This window comes from Triticum urartu, chromosome 5 (assembly GCF_003073215.2).
Source record: "Triticum urartu cultivar G1812 chromosome 5, Tu2.1, whole genome shotgun sequence".
NCBI classification, from domain to species: Eukaryota; Viridiplantae; Streptophyta; class Magnoliopsida; order Poales; family Poaceae; genus Triticum; species Triticum urartu.
Window position 1 is genome coordinate 607702336 of NC_053026.1, and position 10356 is coordinate 607712691.

Below are 10356 nucleotides of genomic sequence, written 5' to 3' on the forward strand. Positions count from 1 at the left end.
TACTATATTTTTGAAGTCTTGACTCCGTCCAAGAAGAGATATGCGCACTATCAGAAGCTTGTTTATGGAATTTACTTGAGCACGAAGAAGGTTGCACATTACTTCTCAGATCACTCGATTTCAGTCGTCAGTGACGCTCCATTGTCAGAAATTCTAAACAACAGAGATGCAACTGGTCGAGTGGCAAAGTGAGCGATTGAGCTCCTTCCGTTGGATATCAGGTTTGAGGCAAAGAAAGCAATCAAGTCCCAAGCAATAGCAGATTTCCTCGCCGAGTGGGTTGAGCAACAGCACCGACTCAGACACTCGGAACATTGAATTATGTTCTTTGACAGGTCCCAGATGCTGAATGGTTCTGGTGCTGGGGTAGTCCTGGTATCCCTATGATGCAACAAACTCAGTTATGTTCTCCAGATTCACTTTGATTCCTCCAATAATGAAGCTGAATATGAGGCACTTCTATACGAGTTGTGTATGGCCATTTCACTCGGCGTCCGTCGCCTAATGGTTTATGGCGACTCAGATTTAGTGTCAATCAAGTGATGAAGGAGTGGGACATCAGGAGCCCAGCTATGACTGGCTATTGCAATGTAGTGGGGAAGTTGGAAAAGAAGTTTGAAGGGCTAGAGCTGCACCACATACCCCGACTGAAGAATCAAGCAGCTGATGACTTGGCAAAGATAGGTTCTAAGCGAGAGCCTATTCCCAACAATGTGTTCTTGGAGCATCCTCACACCCCGTCTGTTTAAGAGGATTCTTTCACAGAAAATCCCTCGCAATCAAAAAGTTCTACTGATCCGACTGAAGTTGAAATCCCAGCGGTGGTCGACCTGATCATGGAAGTTTTGATCGTCACCCATGACTGGACGGTGCCATATATTGCATATCTGCTCAGGAAGGAGCTTCCAGAGGATGAGGATGAGGCCCGTCAGATTGTCCATCGATCCAAAGCCTTTACCGTGATAGGGGGACGGCTTTACAGAGAGAGTGTTACTGGAGTCGCTCAGTGACGCATCACACCAGAAGAAGGTCGAATGATCCTCAATGATATCCACTCGGGGACCTGTGGTCATGATGCATCCTCTCGGACCATCGTGGCCAAAGCATACTGAGCAGGATTTTACTGGCCGCGAGTAAATGAAATGGCAAAAGACATAGTCGACAAGTGTGAGGGCTGTCAGTTCTACTCCAACATGTCCCACAAGCCTACATCAGCCTTGAAGACCATTCCGCTTGTCTGGCCATTTGCTATCTGGGGATTGGATATGGTCGGACCTCTAAGGACCGGCAGGAGCGGCTTCACCCACCTGCTTGTAGCAGTCGACAAGTTCACTAAGTGGATTGAAGCCAAACCCATCAAAAACGTCAACTCAAGTACCGCCGTCAGCTTCATCAGAGAGTTAACATTCAGATATGGGGTTCTGCACAGCATTATCATGGACAATGGTTCAAACTTTGATTCAGATGAGTTCAGGGCTTTCTGTGCTTCCCAAGGCACTCGGGTCGACTACGCTTCAGTCGCCCACCCGCAGTCAAATGGACAAGCCGAAAGAGCAAATGGTTTGATCCTCCAAGGGTTGAAACCCCGGTTGATGCGTGACATCAAACATGTGGCAGGTGCTTGGGTAGACGAGTTACCATCAGTCCTTTGGGGATTGAGAACAACACCAAATCGGTCGACTGGTCAAACTCCCTTCTTCATGGTCTATGGGGCTGAAGTCGTGCTGCCGAGTGATTTGATTCACAATGCGCCCCGAATAGAACTTTTTTCAGAAGCGGAAGCGGAACAAGATCGACAAGATGTTGTTGATCTTATGGAAGAAGAAAGAGAGATGGCCTTGATCTAGTCGACCATCTATCAGCAAGACCTCCGTCGATTCCATGCCAAAAACGTGAGAGGTCGAGCATTTCAGGAAGGAGACCTTGTGCTCCGAGTGGATTAGCAACAGCCTCACAAGCTTGCTCCCGCTTGGGAAGGACCCTTCATCATCACTAAGGTGCTCCACAATGGAGCATATCACCTTTACGATGTGGAACATAAGAAACACAAGCCACACGTTGGAATGCGGAGCTGCTCCGCCATTTTTATACTTAAACATTCAGACTGTTGAGATGTAATAAGAAGTACCTTCCAGTTTGTTTATCAAAGACATAGTTTTACAGTCTCCTAAATGATTGTTGTTACATATGTATGTGTTCAAAAACCCCCAGTGGGTGTCATAGCCGCGAACCTGATTCGCATAAGTTTCAAAAACAAACACCGAGTGAAGAGCAATCCTCCCACTGGGGGGGCTTAGCCGCGAACCTCATTCGCCTACGTTAAAAAAATCCTACCGAGTGAAGAGCAATCCTCTCACTCAGGGGCTTAGCTGCAGTTCCGTACTCGCCTAAGTTTAAAAAATCCTACCGAATGAAGAGCAATCCTCTCACTCGGGGGCTTAGCTGCAGTCTTGTACTCTCCTAAGTTTAAAAAATCCTACTGAGTGAAGAGCAATCCTCTCACTCGGGAGCTTAGCTGCAGTCCTATACTCACCTAAGTTTTAAAAAAATCCTACTGAGTGAAGAGCAATCCTCTCACTCGGGGGCTTAGCTGCAGTCCTGCACTCGCCTAAGTTTAAAAATCCTACCAAGTGAAGAGCAACCCTCTCACTCGGGGGCTTAGCTGCAGTCCCGTACTCGCCTAAGTTTTTAAAACATCCTACCGAGTGAAGAGCAATCCTCTCACTCGGAGGCTTAGCTGCAGTCCCATACTCTCCTAAGTTCTAAAAATCCTACCGAGTGAAGGGCAACCCTCTCACTCGGAGGCTTAGCTGCAGTCCCGTACTCGCCTAAGTTAAAAGCCATTCCTAGTGGCCGAGTCACAAGTACAACGTGCGCTCCATCCTGATCCGCAAGGACGGCGAGGTGCAGGTTGTGCACAGCACCTAGTGCTCTTGTCCATGACCCACTCGACGAACCTACGTCACAAGGACAACATGCGCTCCATCCTGATCCGCAAGGATGATGAGGTGCAGGTCATGCACAGCACCTAGTGCTCTTGTCCATGACCCACTCGACGGAGCTGCATCACAAGTATAACGTGCGTTCCATCCGGATCCGCAAGGACGACGAGGTACAGGTCGCGTGCAGCACCTAATGCTCATGCCCACAACCCTTTCGTCAGAGCCGCGTCACAAATCCAATGGCAGTTCCAAGTGAAGAATCAAGTTTCACTCGGAGTCAAGAGATTCAAAAGCAGCAAAGATGAAGACAAACATATTGAAAGAAAAACCAAGTTCAGATAAGTCTCGCAAGGTTCAGAACCGCAGAAAAAAGTGCTTGGGCATTAGGACCTAAGGAGTTTAACAGTTACAAAATCACTCGACATTCCGAGGCAAATTTAATCAGAGCATAAAGTTTGTTTACTCCACAGGGGCAGGGCTGGCAGGCTCGACAAACTCGTCCAGGTCGATTCCGTCTCCAATGCGAGTGCCTGCTTCGAGGAAGGTCTCCATGAAAGACTCGAAGTGAAGCTTCTTAGTGTTGGCAACTTTGAGCGCTGCTAGCTTCTCTTCCTTGGCCTCTTTGTAGTGGATGCGAACCAGAGACAGAGCCACGTCAGCACCACATCGGGCAGATGACTTCTTCCACTCCTGCACTCGACCAGGAATGTCATTGAGTCGAGTCATCGGAGACTTGAGGTCATTTTGGAATGTCACCCTTGGCCAGAGTGTCGTGTCAATCTGCGACACCGCCACCTTCAGTTGTGCGAGGTAGTCCATGGCGCTGGCAAGTCGAGATTCCAGTCGGAGCATGTTCATGGCAGTTTCATCCTTAACAGGGGAGTTGATGGGGTCCAAGCTCGTCTCAATTCGCCCAGTCTCTTCCTCGAAGTTTTGACAGAATTCTGCACATGCAGAGAAATGATGACTCGACGGCCATATGACGAGTCGATAAAAGAGAATCAGTCGGACAAGGAAAAATACCTTCAAGCATAAGGAACAGTTTCTTGGCGAGTCCTCCCAGATAAGCTTCCAGCTCATCCCTCTTCCGAGTGAGATCTTCAACTTTGTCAGACAAAGCTCCCTTGTCCTTCTTCAGTGGAGTCACCTCCTTGTCCTTTGTCAGATAAAAGAAAATAAAGCCCAATATAGTCCAAAATAGTAGATAATATAGCATGGAGCAATCAAAAATTATAGATACGTTGGAGATGTATCAGCTGTTAGTCGACTTCTTCGCCGAACTCCTTGGCATAAATGATAAAAACAGAATTTTTGATGCGGAGTGCTACTTGGCATAATTTTAATGTAATTCTTCTTAATTGTGGTATGAATATTCAGATCCAAAATATTCAAGAAAAAAGTTCTTTTTGACATAAAAATGATAATACTTCATGCATACTTACTAAGCAATTATGTCTTCTCAAAATAACATGGCCAAAGAAAGTTCATCCCTACAAAATCATATAGTTTAGTCATGTTTCATTTTCGTCACACAAGAATGCTCTCATCATGCACAACCCCGATGACAACCCCGATGACAAGCCAAGCAATTATGGGTGGATGCACAACCCCGATGACAATCTCAAACAAATAAACTTTCACGCAATATATGAGCGCGAGCCATGGACATAGCACTATGGGTGGAATAGAATATAATGAGGGGGTTATGTGGAGAAGACAAAAAAGGAGAAAGTCTCACATCAACGAGGCTAATCAATGGGCTATGGAGATGCCCACTGATTGATGTTAATGCAAGGAGTAGGGATTGCCATACAACGGATGCACTAGATCTATAAATGTATGAAAGCTCAACAAAAGAAACTAGTGGGTGTGCATCCAACTTGCTTGCTCACAAAGACCTAGGGCACTTGAGGAGGCCCATTGTTGGAATATACAAGCCAGGTTCTATAATGAAAAATTCCCACTAGTATATGAAAGTGATAACATGAGAGACTCTCTACTATGAAGATCGTGGTGCTACTTTGAAGCACAAGTGTGGTAAAAGGATAGTAACATTGTCCCTTCTCTGTTTTTCTCTCATTTTTTGAGCCTTTTCTTTTTTTATGGCCTTCCTCTTTTTTTTGGCCTTCTCTTTTTTATGGCCTTCCTTTTTTTATTCCTCACTTGGGACAATGCTCTAATAATGATGATCATCACACTTCTATTTATTTACAACTCAATGATTACAACTCGATACTAGAACAAAGATGACTCTATATGAATGCCTCCGGCGGTGTACCGGGATATGCAATGAACCAAGAGTGACATGTATGAAAGAATTATGAATGGTGGCTTTGCCACAAATACTATGTCAACTACATGATCATGCTAAGCAATATGATAATGATGAATGTGTCATGATGAACGGAATGATGGAAAGTTGCATGGCAATATATCTCGGAATGGCTATGGAAATGCCATAATAGGTAGGTATGGTGGCTGTTTTGAGGAACATATAAGGAGGTTTATGTGTGAAAGAGCGTATCATATCACGGGGTTTGGATGCACCGGCGAAGTTTGCGCCAACTCTCAATGTGAGAAAGGGCAATGCACGGTACCGAAGAGGCTAGCAAGGATGGAAGGGTGAGAGTGCGTATAATCCATGGACTCAACATTAGTAATAAAGAACTCATATACTTATTGCAAAAATCTACAAGTCATCAAAAACCTCGGCACTACGCGAATGCTCCTAGGGAGATAGATTGGTAGGAAAAGACCATCGCTCATCCCCGACCGCCACTCATAAGGAAGACAATCAAATAAAACCTCATGTTTCAAATTTGTTGCATAACGTTTACCATACGTGCATGCTATGGGACTTGCAAACCTCAACACAAGTATTTCTCAATTTCAAAACTACTCAACTAGCATGACTTTGATATTATTACCTCCATATCTCAAAACAATCATCAAGCATCAAACTTTTCTTAGTATTCAACACACTCATAAGAAAGTTTTATTATTAATCTTGCATACTAAGCATATTAGGATTTTAAGCAAATTACCATGCTATTAAGACTCTCAAAATAATCTAAGTGGAGCATGAGAGATCAATAGTTTCTATAAAACAAATCCACCACCGTGCTCTAAAAGATATAAGTGAAGCACTAGAGCAAAACTATAAAGCTCAAAAGATATAAGTGAAGCACATAGATTATTCTATCAAATTCCAAATCATGTATGGCTCTCTCAAAAGGTGTGTACAGCAAGGATGCTTGTGTTAGACTAACAAGCAAAGACTCAAATCATAAAAGACGCTCCAAGCAAAACACATATCATGTGGTGAATAAAAATATAGCTCCAAGTAACGTTACCGATAGAAGTAGACGAAAGAGGGGATGCCTTCCGGGGCATCCCCAAGCTTTGGATTTTAGGTGTCCTTAGATTATCTTGGGGGTGCCATGGGCATCCCCAAGCTTAGTCTCTTGCCACTCCTTCTTCCATAATCCATCAAATCTTTACCCAAAACTTGAAAACTTCACAACACAAAACTCAAAGTAGAAAATCTCGTGAGCTCCGTTAGCGAAAGAAAACAAAAGACCACTTCAAGGTACTGTAATGAACTCATTCTTTATTTATATTGGTGTTAAACCTACTGTATTCCAACTTCTGGATTATAAACTATTTTACTAGCCATAGATTCATCAAAATAAGCAAACAACACACGAAAAACAGAATCTGTCAAAAACAGAACAGTCTGTAGTAATATGTAGCTAGCACAAGATCTGGAACCCCAAAAATTCTAAAATAACTTGCTGGACGTGAGGAATTTATCTATTAATCATCTGCACAAAGAATTAACTAAATATCACATTCCAAATAAAAATTACAGCAGTTCTCGTGAGCGCTAAAATTTCTGTTTTTTACAGCAAGTTCAACAAGACTTTCCCCAAGTCTTCCCAACGGCTCTACTTGGCACAAACACTAATTAAACACAAAAAACACAACCAAAACACAGGCTAGATAATTTTTTTTGACTATATACTGCAAGGCAACAGCCTCACAGCCCTTTATTAAAACCAAGAGGTAAAGAATACAAAGTTACAAGAGAGGAACAAATAAAGAGAAGAGGCTAGTTACAAAGAGAGATTAGGGTAAGGAGGCTATCCAAGAAGTTAGTCTATCTCTATATTTACACTTGATTCTATGAGCTAAAAGAGAAATATCATGAATAAAATTCCTCCTCCAAGATCTGAAAGTGGGCAACTCATTTCTGAAGATCCTTCCATTCCTTTGAGTCCAAATATTCCAAGTAGCCGTAAAGACTACCTCAGTGAAAAAAGGATGACCAAAATCCCTCCTGGCCGCGCAAGCCATTTCAAAAGTAGTCTGGTTAGGGTGAACACTCCATGAGATGCCCAAATAATTCTAGACACATTGACTGAAGTTGCAAGCAAAGAAGAGATGAGCTCTATCTTCATGCAAAGCTGAGAAGCACATAGCACAAGTATCATCCTGGATAATCCAATGCCTTCGCTGCATCATATCCCTAGTGTCTAGACGATCCATCAAAAGAAGCCAGCCAAACACCTTGAGCTTGAGAGTGCAAGAGCATTTCCAGATCCACCCAAATATGGGGTCAACCACGACATCGGAAAAACAAGACAAATAATAGGTCCTTGACCGGTAATCCCCAGCTTTTGAAGGCCATTTCCAGACATCATTTACTCCCTCATGCAAATTGATCAAAGGAATTAAAGCCTGAAGCTGATTGAATTCCTCGAAAGCTTCAACTGATAAAGGCGGGTGAAAATTGTCGGTCAGGTCAGACAGCTCCATCACCTCCTTAATGGTAAGCGTGTCATCAGTCACAAAAGAGTGGAGCCTCGGGAAACGTTGTTGCATGATAACCACAGCGTTATTAAGTTGCCACCGATCCAGCCAAAAAACCACCGAGTCCCCCGAGCGCACGTGAGGGACAGCCAATTTACAAAATTTGTCATATAGCTTCAGCACGCCACGCCACCAGAAAGAACCACAACTTCGAGTTACTTGGGGCGGTGCAGCAGCATAATATGTGTCCCAGATGAGAGAAACCCAGGGCACATCCAACTTATTAAAGAATTTGAGGAGATGCTTGATCAACAAGGCATCGTTTTGTATGCCAAGGTCGAGAACCCCAAGGCCTCCATGATTCTTGGGCCGACATACTAACTCCCAAGCTGCCAATGATTGCCTTGGTGTATCAGAATTTCCTCGCCACAAACATTTCCGCATGATATGTTCAATCTGCTTCCAAATTCCTTGAGGCAATGAAAGGGTGCACAGGAAGTATATTGGCATGGAACAAAGAACAGATTTCAAAAGCTGCAGTCGGCTGCCTTGGTTCAACAGATAAGAGGAAGCAGACAATCTTCTCTCTATGCGGTCCACTAAGGGGAGCAAGTCATAAATTGTGGACCGAGAGGTACCCATTGGCAATCCAAGATAGGTAAATGGCATGGAACCAACATCACACCCAAGCAAAGTAGCCACACGCTTACCCTCATCCTCGGACAGATTTATTGGAATCAATGAGGATTTACTAAAGTTGACTCGCAAACCCGTAAACTGAGCAAAGACCTCAAGCATATCCTTGAAAGCAATGAGCTGGCTGTCCACCGCAGGAAGAACAATTAGTGTGTCGTCAGCGTATTGCACAATCGGATAGTCCCGCGAAGAGGTTGGTATGGGTAGTGTGAGAATGTTCCTTGCACACATCTCATTAACCACTGACTGCAATAAATCCACAGCAATCACAAATAATAAAGGGGATAATGGATCTCCTTGACGCACACCCGAACGGAAGACAAAGTGGTTACCAGGCACACCATTTAAAAGAACCGAAGAGGATCTAGAGGACAATATGCTATCAATCCAACCTGTCCAGCGATTATCAAAACCCTTACATTTCAAGATCCTGAGAATTAGTTCATGCTCGATGGTATCAAACGCCTTCGTGAAATCCAACTTGAGAAGGATTATAGGCCTTTTGGATGCCTTGCACTGATGAATATATTCAAAACACCATGCAAGACAGTCCTGAATGGATTGACAACGAAGAAACCCATATTGATTGCGGTGAATACATTTTAAGATCACACTCTTAAAGATAGACCCGGGGCCATAGGTTTCACTAGTGGCTTCTCTCGAGAGCATAAGTATTCTACGGTGGGTGAACAAATTACTGTTGAGCAATTGACAGAATTGAGCATAGTTATGAGAATATCTAGGTATGATCATGTATATAGGCATCACGTCTGAGACAAGTAGACCGACTCCTGCCTGCATCTACTACTACTACTCCACTCATCGACCGCTATGCAGCATGCATCTAGAGTATTAAGTTAAAAACAGAGTAACGCCTTAAGCAACATGACATGATGTAGAGGGATAGACTCATGCAATATGATGAAAACCCCATCTTGTTATCCTCGATAGCAACAATACAATACGTGCCTTGCTGCCCCTACTGTCACTAGGAAAGGACACCGCAAGATTGAACCCAAAGCTAAGCACTTCTCCCATTGCAAGAAAGATCAATCTAGTAGGCCAAACCAAACTGATAATTCGAAGAGACTTGCAAAGATAACCAATCATACATAAAAGAATTCAGAGAAGATTCAAATATTGTTCATAGATAGACTTGATCATAAACCCACAATTCATCGATCTCAACAAACACACCGCAAAAAGAAGATTACATCGAATAGTTCTCCACAAGAGAGGGGGAGAACATTCTATTGAGATCCAAAAAGAGAGAGAAGAAGCCATCTAGCTAATAACTATGGACCCGTAGGTCTAAGGTAAACTACTCACACTTCATCGGAGAGGCTATGGTGTTGATGTAGAAGCCCTCCCTGATCGATGCCCCCTCCGACGGAGCTCCGGAACAGGCCCCAAGATGGGATCTCGTGGATACAGAAAGTTGCGGCGGTGGAATTAGGTTTTTGGGTACGTATCTGATCGTTTGGGGGTAGTAGATATATAGGAGGAAGGAGTACGTCGGTGGAGCAACAGGAGGCCCACGAGGGTGGAGGGCGCGCCTAGGGGGGTAGGCGCGCCCCCCTACCTTGTGGCCTCCTCTTTTGTGTCTTGACGTAGGGTCCAAGTCTCCCGGGTCTTGTTCGTTGAGAAAATCACGTTCCCGAAGGTTTCATTCTGTTTGGACTCCGTTTGATATTCCTTTTCTTCAAAACCCTAAAACAGGCAAAAAAATAGCAATTCTGGGCTGGGCGTCTGGTTAATAGGTTAGTCCCAAAAATAATATAAAAGTGGATAATAAAGCCCAATAATGTCCAAAACAGTAGATAATATAGCATGGAGCAATCAAAAATTATAGATATGTTGGAGACGTATCACAGGGTCGCTGTTGTCGCACTCGAACAGGGTCTCG